Genomic DNA, 21479 nt, shown 5'->3' on the forward strand with positions numbered 1-21479 from the left:
ATAAAAAAAACTGAACTCATAGTAACACACAGTAGAATAGTGATTACCAGAGGCTGTGGGATGGGGAGAAAGAAATGATATTGATCAAATGTAATAAACTGTCTGTAATAAGGTGAATAAGTTATGGAGACAAATGTACAGTATGGTGACTATAGTCAATATTGTGTTATATACCTGAAATTTACTAAGAGATCTCAAGTATTCTCACCACACACACACACACACACACATACACACACAGATAGAATGGAACCCCCATCAGTCTATCAGTGGATTTCTCAGCAGAAATTCTACAGGCTAGGAGAGAATGGAATGAGAGATTCAAAATATATCACAGAAATATACCACTTCAAATATATATAGACACACAGAGAAAAACTCATGTCCACAATCAATATACTCACAGACAGAAACTCAGACTCTCAGGTCTCTAATGCAGAATAAGACAACCAAACACACATGCACACACACACACACTCCCAGACCCTCCCTCCCACCCCAGCCCACAAGACAGCTCCCAAGAGAGACAGACAGCCCTGGCACTCAGTGGAGGCCACTGCAGGCAGACAGGATGAATAGACCTCAGCATGACCTGCCCCACCTAAGCTATCATGGCAGGGGGTATTTTCCTGATTCCTAACCAAATACTGGGGATCTGCCTCAAGCCAGGGCCTTCTGGATGGCTGTGCGTGGGTCCTGAGATGCCAGAGAGTGACCAGGGTAGGGTTTCTCTGAGGACAGGGGTCCAGGGCAGGGACAGGGACCCTGACAGGGTGCAGTTAGAGTGGGTGTTTTGGATGGGGCTTAGCAGATCCTGAGGTCAAGAGAGGTGGAGAGGAGAGCTTCCCCAGGACCCTGCTGTGTGTTGGAGAGGGCTGCACCCTCTCCTACAATAACAACAATAACAGTAATGCCATCACCAGAGCTATTATATGGCAATATTATCTTCATCACAGCAATGACTGACCATTAGTCCCAGGTCAAGGAGCTGAGAGCTGACCATGGCTGCCTGGTTTGGCCTCATCTTCAGAGTAGGGCAGACCTCAAGCAAAGCTGGGTCCTGGACAAAGCTTCTCTCTGGCCCCTTCTCCCTCTGGAGTCTCTAGGCCTCAGTCTGCCCCTCTCCCAAAATCCCTTCCCAGACCCAAGTCCTCTCTGACCCTTTTCTCAGCCTTGGTACCGCCCTCTCCATGACCACTCTGAAGCTGATTCCCCAGCTGTGCAAGGGGGATAGAGATGGTACCAACCTCAGCATCCCATGAGATGATGCTTACACAGCACAATGCTTAGCACATGCCCATAAGAGGAGGGACCTTTGATTATATCATTATTGCCTTTAATGAATGTGCACCTTCTAAGGCACAAGTTCTGGGAGGACAGAGACCCTGGGAGATGATGCCAATATGCACAGGGACTGGGCACTTGGCTACCTCTTGTCCTTATGACAGTCTTCGGACTCAGGCATGGACACTCCCATTTTAATGAAGGAAACCTGATCAGTGTCACACAGCTGGTAAGCTGCACAGCCAGCTCTCAAGCCCAAGGCTCCTGGCCTGGCCTCCAGGGGCCTTGAAGGGCTCCCCTGCACTAGCTTTTGGTTGCAAGCACTTCCTTGGCTGCATAAAGGATCTCAACTGTTCCAGGTCCCCAACCTCTGTTCACTTCTCTTTCTTTCCTTCCTCCCTGCTGGAGCTCTGATCAGGGTGACCCTGGCATCCTTCATGGAAGTCCCCAGTCCCTTACAGGCTGGGCCTCTCTCCCATTCACTTCTCTGCTGGTCTGACTTCCACACCTTCTGTACTGGTCTCTCCTTGTGTAACCAGATCAGTCCACCTCTGGGGCTCTTTAGGCAGCCAACAGCATCTAAACAGAATTTCATATGCTCTCTTGTTTTGTTTTTATTTTGCCTGATTTTTATGTTTTCTTTATATTTATGGTGAAAGACAGTGATTTTCCACCATAAAAGTGATGGAACATTTCCTGTTTAATATAAATTTACATAATAATAAAAATGGTGGGATTTAAAGTAATGATTTTAAGCTGCCATGGGCCTGAATGAGTTGGGGAAACAGTGTGCCCAATCATGCAGAACAGAGCCTTAAGGAATTCAGGATGGGAACAAGGAGAGATGATCACCAGTGGGGTTTGTCCTAGTCACCTGAGTCCCCTGGCCCCTGCCCGCCTATGTGGCTCTCCCCACCCATCACTTCTGGTGCTGCCAAGCTCTCTCCGTATTGCCCCCATGTGGCCCAGCAGAGAAGCTGATGAACTTTCTCTCTTAAAAGGCTCACTTTCCTGGAGATCCTGGGAGATCAATCATGAGAGTCAGCTTAGAGATTTCCCCCATTAAAGTTCATAATGTAGAGCCATGCTATCTAGTAAGATGACATAGATAAGTGACATATCCACTGCTGTTTCAGGTGATAAAATATCTGGTTCATTAGGAATGATTTTGAGACCACACACACTTTGTCACGCAAAGTAGAATATCCAGACCAGAAGAAGACATATTTTCTTACCATTTAATCATAATCATATCATTCAGGTCAAATATAGCCTCTTTTCCTTTGGGATTTCTTCCTACAGTCTTATTTTATTAATCATATTTATAAATATTACAGTATTTTCAAACATATGGAACTATCTAGTAGCTTTCTATCAGTGACTTCTAGCACAGTTCCATTATTAGAAACATGTTCTGTGTGATGTCATTCCTCTAAAATATATTGAAATTTGCTTTATAGCCCAAATAAATAGGATTGATTTTGTAAATGTATCATATGTGCTTAAAATTAATGTGTCCTTGAGGCTGGCCTTGTGGCCTAGTGATTAAGTTCAGTGTGCTTCACTTTGGCAGCCCAGGTTCAATTCCCGGGCACGGACCTACACCACTCAGTAGCAGCATGCTGTGGTGGTGACCCACATACAAAACAGAGGAAGATTAGCCCAGATATTCATTCAGGGGAATCTTCCTCAGCAAGAAAAAAAAAATGTGTCCTCAACAGTTGTTTTCTGGGTATAGATAGATATACGTATACATCTACAGTATTAAGATGATGTGCTATTAAGATCTTTTGCATCTTACAGATGTTCTGTCTGCTTTTTGTATGAATTGCTGAGGGAGGGGTGTGAAAACCTCCCACTGTGCTTGTGTATTTGATTCTTCTTTCACTTCCGTCATCATTTGCTTTATATTTTTAAGCAAATGCCTATGGGAAATCTTGGGAGGTTGGAAAGGAAGGAGGGAGTGTCCAGAAGTGGGCGGCAGGGGACCTGGGTTGGGAAGGACCGGAAACCAAGTCTTTGAAGGTTCCAGAGAGGACCTGTCATTGGGATGCTCCTGGTGAGGCACCAAGTTGGGGAGGGGCATTCTAAAAACGAGGTCACGCAGAGTGTGCACTGTGATGAACCAAAGGTGAAGGCAGGGGATTGGTCAAGAGGGAGTATAAAGGATCGGGATTCCTAAGGCAGCACCCAAACAGGAGAAGGTTTAGAGGAAGACGAAGCCCTTGTCCCCTCCAACTGCTCCTGAGAGTCCACTTCACCTGCTCCTTGTGTCCTGCTGACCTACTGACCTGTCTGAGCCCTCCTCCCTCCCCTCTAGGACTTGATCTCACCCAGTAATTTCCCTGACTCCCTTCTTCTTCTCCTCCCAGGTGTCCAACACCCGCCTTCCTGCACAGCCCCTGCACAATCCCATCCCGAATTCCAACTCCTCCCTGGACCCCCTCCCCACCCCTCTACTGAACCCCTCCACATTTTTACTTCCCAGTTGCCTTCCTGGAAACCTCAGGGCCCTTGAGAGGATCAGGACATGGATGTGCAGGGGATGGTCTTGTGGCTCCTCCTGCTCGGGTCTCCCAGTTACCCAACCATGAATGTGAATAAATATCAGACATCACTGGTATCTTCTTTTTATTGGGCTCTTTCCCATGGTGGTTAATAACAGCTTTTCATGTAATCCTTGTCGGGAACTCAGACATTCCTTCTTTCTTTCTTTCTTCTTTTTTTATTTTTGAGGAAGATTAACCCTGAGCTAACATCTGCTGCAAATCCTCCTCTTTTTGCTCAGGAAGACTGGTCCTGAGCTCACATTCATGCCCATATGCCTCTACTTTATATGTGGGACACCTACGACAGCGTGGCGTGCCAAGTGATGCCATGTCTGCATCGGGATCCAAACTGGCAAACCCCGGGCTGCTGAAGCGGAATGTGCACACTTAACTGCCGTGCCACTGAGCCGGCCCCGGAACTCAGACATTCCTGAAGCCTGAGGGCCTCAGGGCAGGTTTCTTGACCAGCCTGAACTGGTTCTGGCCACAGCTGTCCACATCAAGTTCTGGGTCCTGACAGCACTGCTTGGACCAAACACAACAAGGCTGACAGGATGGAAACCTGAAAATAGTAACTTTATAGCTTCAAGAAGGAAGAATCTGTGAATATACTGAAAGCCATTGAGATGTACGTCATCAATGGGAGAAGTGCATGATTTCTGAATTATATCTCAATAAAGTTGTTTTTAGAAACATAGGGAACTCTTATTTAATAGAAGTCATGGGAGTTAGACTGGCTCCTGGAAGCCTTGTCAACATCCTGCTTCAAGATATGGAAGTGTAGGGTCCATCTCATTTTTGGTTTGTTTTCCTGTAAGTACATGGTTCATAGACGTGAAAGTTGGCAGCCCTGGGAGCAGTGGTATCGAAGCATTGGTGTTGGTACTAGTCTGTTAGAAAGTGAGATGTCATTTGTGCTCTGTGCTTTCTAGATTGTTGGCTTTTAACAACTTCTGAGTCATCCCTTCCTTTTGCTCTTGGAAGCTGCCCCCAGGGACTCTGTGTCCAACCAGGATGATGGGAGCCCTGAGAAGTCCCTCACAAAATAGGTGGCTGCATCCTGCTGGGATGTTTATAATGGGGAAATCATCAGGAGTGATATGACCAGCAGGTGAATGACTTGTGCTTTCTTTAGTAAAGTGTTCACGTCCAGAGTGTTGATTTATGCAAAGCTAAAAGGGTCCTTAATGTCCTTAGGCTTGTCCAAATATAAAGAAATTCCAGATTCTTACTGTGAAACGTTTACTTTGTCATTAAAAAACATGTCTACCTCCAGGAGAAGGAGCGAGAGGTGGGGGGTGGAAAGATACTGAGAACACCCTACAGAGATAAGTAGATGTGTTTCGATCAGCATGCGCCAGATTTGTAGAGAGGGATCTGGAAAGGTCTAGTGGTCAAGAATAACCCTTGCATTGAGGCAGAATCATCCCACATGAATAGCTCCAATCAAAGAAGAATCTATTCTGTTTCTTTTGAGTCTACAAAGGAGGAAATTTCTTGATAGTCTCCATTGAAACATTTCCTTCTCTACCTAGGCTACATTCTCATGGATGAGTTAAGCTCTCTTTCCCTACCTCATCTTTGAGAACCTGGATAAATTAACTCGTCTTGCAGTTCCCACAGCCACCCTTTTTCGTGGTCATTGACCGTCAGAATCTCAGCTTTTTGGCCCCATTGGATCTCATCTAGGTAGGAGTCAACTACTGATATCAGTGTCCAGACAGTTGCCAGATGTAACGAGAGTGCCCACGACTGGGGATGTTTAACCAGGTAGTGACCAGATGGTCTTTGTCTTTTTTGTACATTTGGTCCACGTGTTTATCCATTGTGCTGAGAGCTACTGCTCTCTCTCTGACAGTGGTGACTCAAAGACGGTGTCTGTTTCCCATGAGCACACATTTTACTGACCCCAGCTGTGAGGGCTGAAGATGAAAATGTTATAGATTTCAGAGGCTACTTTCTAGAGAAGTTTTATTTGCACAAAACTGAAGTTTGGTATGTGGATTAGTACGAATTACATTGTGAGTTTGTTTTCTCCTAAGATCCTTGTAAATCTAGTTTTTGTAAATCAATGTTTGCCTTTTTATGTTGCCTTTGGTTTTGGTGAACATGCATTCCAGAAATTTTGTATTCCCTTACAAATTAATTTTCATGGTTGCTGTTGCTTGATTTAGGTGCAATACTATGAAATATGAATGTGAATTCTTTTTGTTAGCTATGTGGAATTGTGTTTTTAACTAACTTCAATTCTCATACTTTTAATCATAATATACAAGATCACAGTATTATGCAAATCTTTACGTACTTCCGAAATCTGACATTATGTGCTCTGGTCAGAATCAAAGTGAACACTGAAAGCAAACCTCAGTGATTTCAGAAGCCTGGACTAACCAATAATCTATACTTAATTTTTATTGGAATAGTAATCCAAGTATTATTATAATAGCAGCTGCCCATGTCTCTCAGCTATGTGCATATTTGTGAATATCTCTCTGTATTATTCTCGTTTGTGTCTTAAGCACACATCTTTGATTGTTTTTGCCCATTCTTCTGGATATTTGGGCAGATTTTTGAAGATGTTTCAAAGAATTTTATCCAAGTTCTTCGTGAATCTACAACAGAAGACCTAGGTTTCCATCCACTACAAGTTTGATTTGACTTATTTTTCAATTATAAATTGATTTATAAACTCGTAAGCTCTGTTAACTGTTTAAAAAATATTTGCAATGTGTTTGTCAGCAAGTAAGACTTATCAGTTTGTGTATCACACACAGCTTAAGTGTGGTATAATTCATGCATAAAAGAAGCACATTTTTAATGAATACGATTTGTTGATGTTTGACATACGTATGCAGCAAGGAAACCACCACCATGTGTCTGTGTGTGTGTTTACAGTGTGGTGAGAGACTGGCGGTGGGGACAGGCACTGGAAACTCGCCTCCCTCGTTCTTGAGAGCCACATCACCCGCTCCTCTGCAAAATGGCCCTGCTCTTTTCACCCCTTTCCCATCCATTACCGCAATTCACTGCCATGGTTATGTCCTATTGTCATGGAATAATGCAATGCATGCTTTTATACTTCATAAAGTTATTTATATTTAAATAAAAAATACTTGCACGCATACTGGATTTTGTGTTTCTACTGTTGTTGACTGTAATGCATAACTTAATGCTTTCAGAAGACCAATTTCCTAAGACAAAGTTGACTTACCAGGGGCATGTTCAAAACTTCACAGGACTGTCGAGGTTCCAAATGGACACTAATCCATTAGCCTGAGTCCCCCAAGGAAGAGGATGTGGAACAGAGCCACCGTTGACCTGCTGTGGACATGTGGTGTGTGAGATATAAACCTTCGCTGTGGTAAGCCACTGAGAGTCTGGATCACTCATTCACAGACGTAACCTTCTTTGTCCTGACTGATGCATGACTTAATGCCGTTATAAGAGAAATTTCCCAAGACGAAGTCAACCACAGGCTTCCTCAGCACCTCAGAGAGCAGGCCTCGAAGGAGGGCCAGGGTGGAACCCCTGTGCAAGACAGACCTTCTGCAAGGTCCAGTTACAGCACTCGCCACCTATGAGACCTTGAGCAATTCTCTTCCTCTGGCTCCTCATCCCTAAAATGGGATATGGGGAGTGCTGGGTAAATATGATAACACACATGAAGATTTTTTTCTCTGGGCACATTATACTGCTCAGAGGGAAACCTCAATACATTTTCCCTAATATTAATCAGAGCCTTGGTCCCAACTCATTAGGGTAGGAAGCATTTCTGATTGACAGTAGGAGGAGATAAAGTGTCCTTGACGCCTGAGCACCCTGGATGGGATTCAATCCCATCTCTGCCAGTACCAGGCATGGGACCTTGGAGGCAGCACAGTGCCCCGCACCTGGTTTTAGAACATAATGCAGCTGCGGCTGGGGTGGGTGGAAACGCAGTACGAGCTCAGGAGCTGTGAGGAAGACTGCTCAGGGTCAGCTCCCCACAGGGCAGGCTCTGGAGTTTACCGCCAAGCGGCAGCACATTCTCCTGAAAGTCAACCCTATAAGTGACTGACCCAGAGGCTAAACGCAGTGAGCCCAGGAATAATGGCAAGTACCCATCTTCCCAAGTGTGATGGCCCCTGCAGATCTCGGCCCCAGGGAGGTCGGAGCCTTGGAGCTCGCGGAACCCTGAAGCCCGAGATTCTTGCCTTTCTGCCCCCTCCACTCTGGGCCCCTTCACAGAGCCACTCCAGCCTAGCCCATTGCTCCCCTTCCACCCACCCTAGCCCAGCTCCCCCGCTTCCTCCTTGCTTCCTCTTGTCTCTGCTTCTCTCTAGTTCTGTTTCCTTCTGACTTCCCTTTGCTCTCTAGGACTTAACCACCCCCCGCCCCCGACATCACTCACTCTCCCCCTGCCTGTCTCTTTCTTGTCTCTCTCCCCAGGCCCTCACACCCTCTGCTCCACTGCAGTCCTGTCCAGGACCACAGACACCACCACCCTCGCCTCCACACCCTCCCTGCCATGTTTTGGCCCAGGTTCTGCTCACAGTGAATGAGAATGTGGTTAAGAGTCTGCTCATGCTGAGATTTACTGCTGTGCCGTTGTTCCAAGCCACTCCTGGGCAGCATGTGCACAGTCAGACCTTGACCTTTTGGTCTGGTCTCAACCCCAGAACTGATGAAGGGCTGGCCACTTACTCCTGCTTGGAAGGAGGGAGGGCCCTTCAGCCTCCAGGGGCTGCGGGGGCAGAATGGATTGGATTGGGGGACCTGGAGGGAGCCAGCTGTTTCCACCCCAGCACCTTCTCCTTGAGGTATGTGGGGGGTCCCATGCCATTGATGCCTGCCCTGCCCATCCCTCAATAAGGAAATCATGGGAGGATTATGGGACCTCATGGGACTTACAAAAAACTCTGCTTCCATCAACTCCCCACAAAGCCTCCTGGACTTGGTGCTATTGGGGGGCAGCTGGCAAGTTGACTGAAGGGCACAAAACCTGGATTACCGCAGGGCCTCTTCACTGGTCTCCCGGAGCCACTCCCGGTTCCTCATCTATTCCCCACCATCAGAAATCGGCCACTTCCTGGGGACAGATAGCTGTCTCTCTGATCACCAGACACCCCTGGGACTGGCAGGCACCACGTGAGTATTTACTGACTGAACAAACACAACCACAGCCAGATCCAGATGTAGGATGTGTCCACCACCACAGAAGGACTTCTCAGGCCCCTCGCAGTCAACAGTACCCCTCCCAAAATAACCTTGCTTCTGCCTCATTCCCATGGTTTCTGCCTGTTTTTGAACTGCGCGTACAAGACTCACACTGTGTACGCTCCCTGGAGTGAGTCGGTTGGTCCTCCAAAAAGCAGACGCTGACACTGAGTTAGAACCATAAAGGGTGTATTAGGGGTGACAATAAGAAAGATAAAAGTGGAGGGGGCAGGATTGGGTAGGGAAAACCATAATCAATTGCCATAGCCTTTTTATCATGGCTCAGACTCCTCTTTCAAAATGATCGTCCTGTAAGGCAAAGAGATTTGGGGTTATTTCAATGTGATCTTATTTTGTCCTGTATACATTTGTCTTCTATAATATATCTGTGGCTTCTGATGAGCACTTTACTGTGTGGCTGCATATTTAATGGAAAATAATTGCCTTTGGATCTCAGGTATAGATCTCTGAACTCACATATTCTCAAAATTATCTTTCCTTTTTTGACTGGAAGTTCCTGAATTTCACTAGGAAAAAGGGGGGGGGGGTCTTTGCCTTATCTTTCAAACAAGGATTGTGCATCTCTGGGCCTGAGCTCTTACGCCCTTAGTTTAGTTGAATGTACTTCAGTGACCATCTTCTGATAATCTTCTGTGTGGAGATATTTTCATTTGAATAGTGAGAATGGTGAGTGCCAACATGTCCCAGCCATTTTGCAAGACACTTTCATTATGTACTTAGTCTTGTCTTCCTCACAATGACCTCAGAAGCCAGTATTACCCCCTCTCACAGACAACGGGGCTGAGGCTCTGAGTAGGCCCCACTGAGAGCTGGTATTAGGGGCTGAGACAGCGGGAACACAGGCAAAGAATTGGGATACTGTGTGGTAAGTTTGGGGAGATGCAAAGCTGACAGTCAGGGGTGGTGACTGGAGGATGCAGGGATGTGGTGAGAGGGGTCCAGCAGGGGTGGCTGCTGATCAACCTTGAATCCCCCACAAAGAGTCCGACTCACTGAAGGCCAAGGCAGCCGCTCGGCTGATCTAGATCCTGTCTGCACTCTCAATCTCACGCGGGCACGATAATCCCAGGCAGACATAGCATCCTGAAAGAACCAAGTAAAATCTCCAAACCTCCAGGGATTTTTTTCTGTCACACAGATCCAGAACTTTCAGAAACCCAAGGGAAATAAGAACCTCTATTTAGATTATGAACCAAGGGCTGTCTGGCAACAGTGACATCTTGGTGAGGATAACTGCATTGCTCGCTCTGTGTGACTGGAAAACACGCAGTGGCTCTGCATGGACCTCACGCTGCCTTCACACTCCCTGCTCAAGCTGCTTGCCCTGCTGGGAATGGCCATCCCAGGCAATACATTATTGTCATCACACATGTCACTGCCTTGAAGCCAAACACAAATGTCACAAATCTTGCAGCCAAACAGCTCAAATGAACAGCCTTTCGTAGTGGAAGGTAAATATTGTCACCAGATTCACCTTGAAAGTTCTCTGCTCCACATTAAGAGGGATAGGACTTTTCAACATGGCTAGAAGTCTCCACTACTCTCTCCTACAATTTCTCAGTTCTATGTTTCTTGGAGGGGAGGGAGAGCTGAATGATAAAGGATGTAAAAACAAAAAAAAATTCTTCCTAAGTCCTTAAATTTAAAAAGGCATTGTGGTATTAGTACTTGAAACAGCAGTGAACAGCATGGAGGAATGCAGGGCTCAATTCATCCAATGAACGAAAAGTCTCAAAAGCCAAATTAGGGTCATAGCTTAGTAGCAAAACTTTCCCAAGTCCTGATTCTTCTTTTTTTCTTTTTTGCTGAAGGAGATTCACCCTGAGCTAACATCTGTTGCCAATCTTCCTGTTTTTGCTTGAGGAAGATTCTCCCTGGGCTAAGATCTGTGGCAATCTTCCTCTATTTTGCATGTGGGTCACTGCCGCAGCAGCACGGCCACTGAAGAGTGGTGTAGGTCCACACCTGGGAACTGAACCTGGGCCACTAAAGCGGAGCACACTGTTATTAACCACTAGGTCATGGGCCAGCCCCCACCAAGTCCTGACTCTTGATGTTCCGGTCTCTATCTGACTGCAACTTCACATGTATACTTTGAATGATGCTATTAAGGATTTCATTAGTGCGTTCAAGTGATTCGAGGTTATTCTTCAACAAAACAAATAGACATTAGTCATAGTTCCCCATTACTTGTACTTCTGTTTTTAAAGTGTAATCTAGGAAAAGAAGAGATTTTTTACCCTCAATTCTTTTAGGCTTTGCTTCTTTGATCTACAGAAATATATGATAAAGGATTCAGAAGTCAAGAATATTAATTATAGTGATAGCAGAACCTGTCTCCCGTGGGTAAGTCCTTACTAAAATAAGTAAAGTGGTACTTTCTAAGATGCTTGCTTGGAATTTAGACTGTTATACAATGTAATGAAATGGGACACTAGGATGAAGGAAGAGACAGCAAAAGAAGTGAACTAGAAGAAAGTGGAATTACTTCAACGTGAAGCCATGAAAAGAAAAATCAAAGGATGATTATACCTTTTTCTCATACGTGGCTATGTCTGTTTTTAAATAGGCTATGTCCTGCATGCATTGCTTTATCTCCCTTGAAAGGTGATGGAAATTAATCATAAAGAGATGAAAACCATTTCTAAGATTATTACTAAAACCAATAAAATTAAATTACCACAATACGTCAACAGCAAAAGCACGTTATTGGCACTATAAGTATAAATAACTTTTCAGCGGGACTATGGTCCCTGAAGAAAGCAAGGCTTAGTTAGTGGCCTTTCAAATGTAGGAAACAAATATGGAAATAAGAACACTATTTCAATGAGATTCCTATTTAACCTTTTTTCAAAGATGGGGAAACACAATAAAATGTCTTAGTCTAACATCCCATCATTAAGCAATATTCTTAGAAAATATGAACAGTTCAAACAGCCCTGTCATCACCAGAGGAGAAACAAGCGAAAAATCAAGCAACCGATGTACTTATATTCCATCCTTGAATTACCAAATAAAATAAATAGATCAGTGTAAACGTGTTAAAAAACAAAAATCAAGGCTCTGGCCCGGTGGCACAGCAGTTAGGTTCACACATTCCACTTCGGTGGCCCGGGATTTGCTGGTTCGGATCCCTGGTGTGGACCTATGTGCTTCTTGTCAAGTCATGCTGTGGCAGGCGTCTCACATATAAAGTAGAGGAAGACACACATGGATGTTAGCTCGGGGCAAGTCTTCCTCAGCAAAAAAAAAAAAAAAAAAAAAAATGGGGAGAGGATTAGCAGCAGATGTTAGCTCAGGGCTAATTTTCCTCCAAAAAAATTAAATAAAAATAAATTTAAAAAAGAAAAAAAAGAAAAAAACCCAAAAAACAAAACTCAAAATGAAAAGAAAACAAAACACCTGACTTCCTACAGGTTTCCCCTACTTCCACCTGGCCTTTAAAATTATCCAGAGAGGGGCCGGCCCGGTGGTGCAGCAGTTAAGTGTGCATGTTCCACTTCGGCAGCCCGGGGTTCCCCGGTTCGGATCCCAGGTGCGGACATGACACCGCTCGTCAAGTCATGCTGTGGTAGGCATCCCACATATAAAGTGGAGGAAGATGGGCATGGATGTCAGCTCAGGGCCAGTCTTCCTCAGCAAAAAAAGAGGAGGATTGGCAGCAGATGTAACTCAGGGCTAATCTTCCTCAAAAAAAAATTATCCCAAGAGATTCTTCTAAATGTCACTTGACTGGCTACTCAAAGGCCTCCAATGCCTTTCTGCGACCCAGCAGATTCCCTTTCATGAGAACCAGGGTGGGTGGCTCAGGAGGACAAGGTCTTTGGAATCAAATACACTTGAGTACAGTCTCAGCTTTACCACTTGATCATTACAGGACCTGGATAACTCACAATTTCTTTAAGTCACAAGATATATCACCACAAAGATGCAAATGTTACCACCCACCATATAGGTAAACAACACACATGAAACACTCACCTTACAGGTGGATGACACGTATAAAGCACCTAGAACATGACCCAGGATTCCAGAATCTTCTGACAGGCATTTAATTCTACTGTTTGACCCCAAAGTACAAACTTATCTTCTATTTGCATGACATGACAGCTCTGCTGCCCTGAGGCCACACTTCTCCCTACCACCAATGCTCTAGTCACCATAAGAGACACCAGCTTTTAAGGGCCTATTGTGTGCCCGACAGCCACCCTGGTTCTCAACAGACAGCATCACTTAATCGTCACAGTCTACGAAGCCGATGCAGAATGCATTAGCCCCACTTTGCATCCTATTCACTTTGCCTCATTCTCCACTGGCTTTAGGGGATCCTTCCACTGAAGACTCAGAACACATGGTTTCAACCTCTGTTGTGACACACACTTTGCCTGGCAGTAGTTAGGTTCTTCTCTAAGCCTTAAGCTTCTTGATAGGCTCATATAGAATCTCGATCATCTTTACATTCCCCCAATTGTTAGGTCAAAGCACTCCGGCCAAATTTCAGACTCATGTCATCACTGGCTTCCTAAACATTTCTAATCAGAGTTAAACTCCTCCCCTTCTCACTACTCATGTGATCTGTTCCTCCTCTCGGTCTCCCACTTCAATAGGTGGCAACTCAGTCTATGTCTTCATTTAGGCTGCAAACCAGGAGTAGTAAAATTGTCGAGTTAAGAGGCCAACCAGACCTGAGAAGTCAATGTATTTACTTCTACTGAATTAGAACCCACATCAAACATCTGTCTTGAGAAAATACTACAAAGAAAACAGAAGCCTGAAATCTTACCTTCATGCACCGGAGGGCACTCCTAGAAGAAGGAGAAGCAAAATTGATGTAAAAACATGTCATTTTTAAAACAAACCTACAGTTCCTGACCATACAGTCAAAACTGTAATCCAATTGTATTATAATAATGTTGTAGTTCAGCAAAATAAATTCATAGAATTATAATCAATAGAAAGAATTTCCTATTTAATTGGTGATATTTCATAAACCATCTCTAATAAAGAGAATTAAAGTAAATATCTTATTTTGGAACAAAAGCTCTAGTTATGTTCTACTAAATGCACACCAATCTACTTCACTTTAATAATGGAAATGGCAGGCATTTTAACATTAATATGCTAATGCACCATTTACCTGGCATTCTGTTTGTCAATGCCAAGAGCCATAATAAAGTCCAGAATCAAGGACTGTTTGCAAAGCCTCCAAGAAAACAAAAGTAAAGGCAAAACTTTTGAACTAACACATGCCTTTTCACTCACCAGAAACACCTTAGAAATCTTTTATTCAGTGTTGACTATTCACTGAACTGACAAACAATTCTAACAAATCAGGTCCTATATCTTTCCCAGATCACTAACGACAAAGGTTGTCAAATTAGAAATGGAGTGGGAGACGGCTAGAGAAAATGGACAAGCAACAACGTAATGAGAGCTAACATTCCAGAAAAAGCAAAAAGTCTTCCCAAACCTGAGTCATCTCCTGAAGACATCACTGAATTACAGCTCAGTGAAACCCAGGCAGGGCCCCAATTAAACAACATGGAAAGACACACTTTCTTGGCCTCTAGAACATATTTCCCCGATCAAAAGTTATAAATGGTCATCAGATGCTGAGTTCAGCCTGAAAAACTTGACAAGAATATCACTGCAGTATCGAAACACCACTTATAATATGTTATCACGGGAAATGCATCCAGAGAAGGCCAACGGGAAAGTCAAGGATGTTCCTCTAACATTGTATCCTGCTCAGCAGACAGTGAGCTTCCTCTACCTGATGACACCCTACCCACAGGCAGTGACAAGCAGGAGGAGCGATGAATGGCAACTGAGAGGAAGGAGGAGGATTCAAGAGTCAAGTAATTCAGCTGAGGGGCAGGATCAGGATCAAGACAACAGTCTCCTGAAAATCAGAGCAGAGGGGCCTTTCAGATGAGAGAAGCAGTGGGAACATGAAGTGTTTTCCCCTTCTCCCGCTCCAAGCTCTGTTGTACTCTGATTCTCTTTCTTCTGAAGGAATTCCTCGGGCGAGGGGGAAGAAGATATCCCAGGAACCCAGGAGAAAGACGTTTGCTTTCAAGGAATTTCCCAAGCAATATGCATGGGGAAAAATTCATTTACAATGATAGGTCCATTACAATTATGAAGTCCAGAAATCTGTTCTCAATTTTAGAACTTTTGTACCTAAAACTCTGCCGCTTTAACTCATCAGTTTTAGTCATCTGCAAAGCTCATTTATGCAGAACAATTTGTTCCCAGTTATGTTAGATAACTGAGGCATTGGTTGGGACCATCACCAAATATAGTCACGTCCTGCCCTCCACAATTAACATATTAAAAGGACTTAAAATATAAATCAAGTCCAAGGATGCCTCGGACATGAATGTGTGGGAAGACAAGCGAATATGACAAAATGTGAATATTTGCCTGGTGTCAGAAACCATTTCACTTCATTAAGGTGAGTTACGCACATCAATTAACTAGGCCCTAAGGTTGGTCTTCGTCTAACCATGTCTCCGAGTTTCATCCTGGTCTATTGATAAAAGATTGTTATACATGTTTGGTGAGTAAAATGCTTTTCAAAGAAGAAGAAATTTGCTAAGCACCATAGTACATAATCAAGTCAGGAAATTTTGCAAACAGATGCATTAGAAAAAATGTTAAAAATTACCTTGTCCCTTAAAGATAAGCACTTTTTCTTATCATTCTATGGTGTTTTCATGTAGCAATTTTTTTCATTCTAGGTATACATAGAAGCATATACATTTTTAACTACAGTGTATAGAAACTCATGGTTTCTGGTTTTTCCACTTGACCATAGCATTGTCCATTTCCTGAAATGTCTTTGAAACATACAAATTTTAAAAGCTGCCCGATACAGTCACCCCTCAGTATCCTCAGGAGATTGGTTCCAGCGATCTGGTATCCATCCCCCAGCAGATACCAAAATCAGAGGATGCTCAGATCCCTTACTTGGTCCTCCATATCCATGGATACAGAACCTGCACATACAGAGGGCCGACTGCATTTCACTGTGTGGATGCACAATAATTTAACAGTTCTCCTACTAAGTGTCATTTAGGTTGCTGCTATCTTTTCACTATAATCAATACTGTCCTATTAAATATCTTCATACAAGATCTTTAACTGCATGCCTGGTTATTTCCTGAGGGTGGATTATGAGAAGTGGAATTATACTCAAGAAAAGAAAATGAACATTTTTAAGGTTTCAGATACATACTATTAACCTGTATCTAAGAATGGTTACGAGACTTCACAATTCTCTAACAGTGTATGAAAGAGCCTATCAAGCAATTAAAATTTATTATTTCTTTTTGATAGAAAGGATTTCAAGCTTGAAGTTTTCTTATGGAGTTTATAGTTGTTTACTGAGTTCTTTACTAAAAAAGATTAGAATATTTTACAAGGTTGCTTCAGTTTCAAACATTAATTTGTATTCTTGTTAATAATCTGAAAGGAAACAAATGAAAGGCCCAGTGACTATAAAAAACCCCTGCATATTTAGGAATCAAAGTCTACCTACAAAGTACTGTAATATACTCACAGCGAAGAGCTTCTTCCAGCAGTAAATGGCCAATAGAGCAATTTGCAGGTAGGCAGTAATAACGACAAGCTGCCAAGGAAAACATAAAATTCAGGGCCAGGATGGAAATGGTTGGGCAGAATATCAAACAGGTGGAATAAAAATAATGTTAACATAAGTAAATGAAATAATAGAAAGTCTCAAAGAAACTGAACATATAGCAGTCACAAAGATTCGTTGTTCTAAAGTAGTGTCTGAGAGGTGACCGCGCCCCTCAGATATCCCCAGTGGATTCCACTGCTTCAGGAAAGATCAGAACTGGCACTCGCACGTTTCTTTAGCGGCTGGCAGTGTTGTCAGGCCCTGTGACTGTGGGCGTCTTGAAGCAGAGCTCAATTTCCAGTTCACCTGGGACCCTACCGGTTCCTGTGTCTAACGCTGGGCCAGCATCTCTCTGATCACAACTTTCTTTTGATAATTTGAATTTATCACTTAAAGATCAACATAAGACAAAAAACATAAAGTCAAGAAAAATATGACTTTAATCAGAAACAATCAACTTTTGAGGCTTGTATAAACAAAAGTGGTGATAATGTATATGGTACAAATATGTGTAATTCCTCTAAGATCTTAGATTTTAATTCTATTACATTTAATGTAAATAAAGACAAAGATTTCCACTTAGCATGTGCAAACTGCTCCTGAGAACTGTTCTGCACTGATTGCTCTAGATTTAACTGTATGTTCTTGAAAACTAGATACCTTAGTTCCAAATGCTGTCTTTAAACAAACAGAAGTATTCATCCAAAAGAATATGGCTCAGAGGGAATGAATTATTTACTAATTCATGCAACAACATGAATGAATCTCAGAAACACTGTGCTGAACAGGATAAGACAGGCACAAAAGAGCACATACAGCACGCGTTTATTTACATGAAATTTTAGAACAGGCAAAATTAACCTACAATGAGGGCAGGGATTGACTGGGAGGAGAGTGAAGGCACATTCTGGGAAGACAGTAATATTCTATATCGAATGAAGCTGGAATATACTGGTATATATATTTGTCAAAACTCAGTGAATGTATTTTAAGATTTGTATATTTCACTCTATGTAGTTTTATATTAAAATAAAAATATATGTAAATAAATATTGAACTCTAGTTACTGGCAGGCATGATGAAATATTTAGGAAGAAATATACTGATGGCTGCAATTTAATTTGAAATACATCAAAAATAAGAAGGACTCATGGATGGATAGAGAAATGTATGGGTAGATACATGATAAATCAAGTTTAGTAAAATGGTAGGGAACCAATGTTGCTGTGTGTTTGAAAATCCCCATAATAAAATGTTGGTGGTAATTAGCAAGACCAAAATGCCACGTCAGTGATTGTTCTATTGAACGAGAATTCCAAAAATAATTGTTATTAATGTACTAGATATTTAAAAAAATTTTAGCACATTCCCAATTGGATTTTTTCTCAACCAGTTCATCATGGAACTGCAAACTCCAAGTACACACTGGACAGTCCTGCAGAGGTGCTACTCCAGGGTTACGTTTTAAGGGGCGTGACCAAAGGGAAATAACCAGCCCCATGGCTTTTTTTCAGGTAGAGAATGAGTCAATTGTGGTATATCCCATATCAAGGAGCTCTATACAGCAATGAAAAGGAACAAACTATGAGTATACAAAATGTTATGGGTAAACATTGAAATGATATTGCTGACCTGAAGAATCCAGGTTTTTAAAAATAATCCTATATGATTCCACTACATAAAAATCTATAGACTATACACCAGTGGCTGAAGGTAACGCGTGTGGGAATAAAAGGGGGTGAAGGCAGATGGAGGCGAAGGAGCATGAGGAACCTTTCAGACGTGTTCAATATGTTTATTATCTTAATCGTGGTGATAGCTGCATGGCTGTACACATATATCAAAATTCAACAAATTATATTCTTGAAATAAGTGCTGCATCTTTTACACCACTTATTCCTCCATCTAGTTTCAGAAAAAAAATGGATTTACAAAGTGTTAGAGGTTTTTATTTTCCTGAAAAAAACTTACAAACATTTAAAAAAGTTAGTTAACAGAATTTAACTTATGAATTTCTAAGCCAGTTTGTAATTGACAAAAATAAATAAATAAATTACAAACTTACCTGGGGATTTAAGTGTGGGCATGCATGAAATGCTTGGGTGTAATTCTTTGAAAAATATCCAAAAAAATCCCAATCCTGTATGAATGAATGGGAAAAAATTAAAATTCTATATTCAAACTATAAGCAAGAGAAGTATATATAGACATGAGCATAACTAAGATAGGCAGATACTATTATAACTACACTTGAATTAATCTACCAGTAAAAATTAAGTATAGAATACCCTTAAGACCGAACCTCTAAAATCATTGATAATATTTTCTTTCAACATTCATTTTTATTTTGAATCAGGGCAGATAATGTCAGATTTCTGAACTGCATAAAAGATTTGCATAAGAGAGGAATCTTGCATGTTCTATGGTTAAAACTATGAGAATCAAAACTAGTCAAAAACACAACTCTTAGAGTGGCGAGCCAGAACTCACTGTGTATTTCACAGTATTGCTCCTAAAACAAGCAGAGCCGGCTGACCCAGAACTCAACGAGGACAGCAGGGGCCAGAGCCTGGCCAGGCTGCTCAAGAAACCTGCACTTAGGTCCCCTGTTGGCAGACAGGACCGAGTTCCCCTCAAAGAAATCCAAAGAAGCTGTTATTTAAACCACAGTGTGAAGCAGCAGGATGAAAAGGAAGGAACCACTGATGTCCGAGGTTTACTCTCAGTCGAGTTTCGGTGACCAGGAGACCCCAGCAAGAGGAAGAGCAGCCTCTGCGCCTCCATGTCCTGGTTCTCTCAGGCGGCACTCAAGGTGCCAGGGAGGAGGTGGGGGCGGGACAGGGGTGGGGAGGGGGTCTGGGTGTGGGCAGGGTTGGAACTGAGAATGGGGACAGGGAGGGGTGTGGCAAAAAGGTGGGGAGTTGGGTAGGCAAAGGTCTGGCAGGGGTGGGGGGAGACAGGGCAGACCAAGCCTGAGAGGTCAGTAGGTCAGCAGGTCAGTGGGACACAGGACAGGTGAATTGGACTCTCAGGAGCAGCTGGAGGAGATGAGCCTCCTCTGAGCCTTCTCCTGTTGGGTGCAGCCTTAGCAACCCAGATGCTTTATAGCGTAGTGCCCCTTATCCACGGTTTCACTTTCCTTGGTTTCAGTTACTTGTGGCCCAAAAATATGAAATAGAAAATTCCAGAAATAAACAATTCATAAGTTGTAAATTGTGCACTGTTTTGAGTGGCGTGATGGACTCTCTCACCGTCCTGCTGTGTCTTACCCAGGGCATGAATCATCCCTTTGTTGGATCCCAAGCCATCGACATAGTCTGCTCCTGACATCGAACCATCGATACGGTCATGGCTTAATGATCCTCCTTCTGAGTATGGTCAGAAGGTCAATATAGCCTAATGTCATGTCACAATGCCTATGGCATTCACCTCACTTCACCTCATCAGGTAGGCATTGTATCATCTCACGTCACCACAAGAAGAAGGGCGAGTACAGTACAATAAGATACTTCGAGGGAGAAACCACATTCACATAACTTTTATTACAGTACTTTGTTATAATCGTTCTATTTTATTATCAGTGATTGTTGTTAGTCTCTTACTGGCCCTAATTTATAAATTAAACTTTATCACAGGTATGCATGCATAGGAAAGAACATAGAGTTTGGTACTATCCACAGTTTCAGGCATCCCCTGGGGGTCTGAGAACGTCTCCCCCTCAGATAAGTGGGGACTGTGGTACTCTCTCTTGACCAATCTCCTGCCTTCCCCCGTTCCATCCCAGTGGACCCCATATGACTTCATTGTTAGAACACCCCTCCCTGACCTGATGCCCCACCACACACGATCCTAACGACAGTTCCTCTCTGGAACCTTCCAGGACCTTGTGATTCTGGTCCTTCCCACTCAACCCCCTTCTTTCTGGAACACTGCAGGTTTCCCCACAGTCAGTCTCAGCTGCAAACCATATAAAACAAACGATGGCGGAACTGCAAAAAGAATCAAATACACAAGCAGAGTAGGAGATTGTTACCCTCCCTCTCAGCAATTCACAGACTAAGCAGACAGAACATCAGTAGGGATGCAGAAGATTAGAACAGCAAAGCATCTTAGCCTGATAGAAATATATACAGAGAGAAATTATTACACTAAACAACTGTGGAGTATACATTATTTTCAAGCACATGTGGTATATTTACAAAAATTAAATAAATATTAAACCTATTTGGATATAAAGCCAATTTCAATATATTTCAGAGAAATGAAATCCCACAGAGGATGTTCTCAGATTACAATGTAATTGTGCTGTAAATCCATGATAGAAACACAGACTAGAAATTTCCATAAGTTTGGGAATTGAGAAGTACCCTTAGGAATAAAAGTCAAGGGTTGGCCCAGTAGCCTAGTGGTTAGGTTCATGTGCTCTGCTTCTGCGGCCCGCACTTCACAGGTTCAGATCCCGGGCATGGACCTAGCACTGCTCATCAAGCCATGCTGTGGCGATATCCCACATAAAATAGAGGAGGATTGCCATAGACATTAGCTCAGTGACAGTCTTTCTCAAGCAAAAAGAGGAAGATTGGCAACAGATGTTAGCTCAGGGCCAATCTTCCTCAGAAAAAACAAAACAACAAGAGTCAAAGATTATATTGGAAATGAATGACAATGATCATAACATTACGGCAATAAAATACATCTCCATCTGCCCTGGGAATTCCACTCTGTGTGATGAGATTGTATGATCTCTGAATCATCCTTGATTAAACAGACATCTGCACACCTGA

The 21479-nt window shown here is 42.9% G+C and overlaps 1 protein-coding gene across 2 annotated transcripts in view; it reads left to right on the top strand.

The window, feature by feature from the left end:
• Positions 1-21479, top strand: part of REXO5 (RNA exonuclease 5) — a 692166-nt gene that overhangs the window by 399079 nt on the left and 271608 nt on the right. The gene's annotated exons all lie outside the window — the stretch shown is intronic.

Source organism: Equus caballus, chromosome 13 (genome assembly GCF_041296265.1).
Source record: "Equus caballus isolate H_3958 breed thoroughbred chromosome 13, TB-T2T, whole genome shotgun sequence".
In the NCBI taxonomy this organism is placed as follows: domain Eukaryota; kingdom Metazoa; phylum Chordata; class Mammalia; order Perissodactyla; family Equidae; genus Equus; species Equus caballus.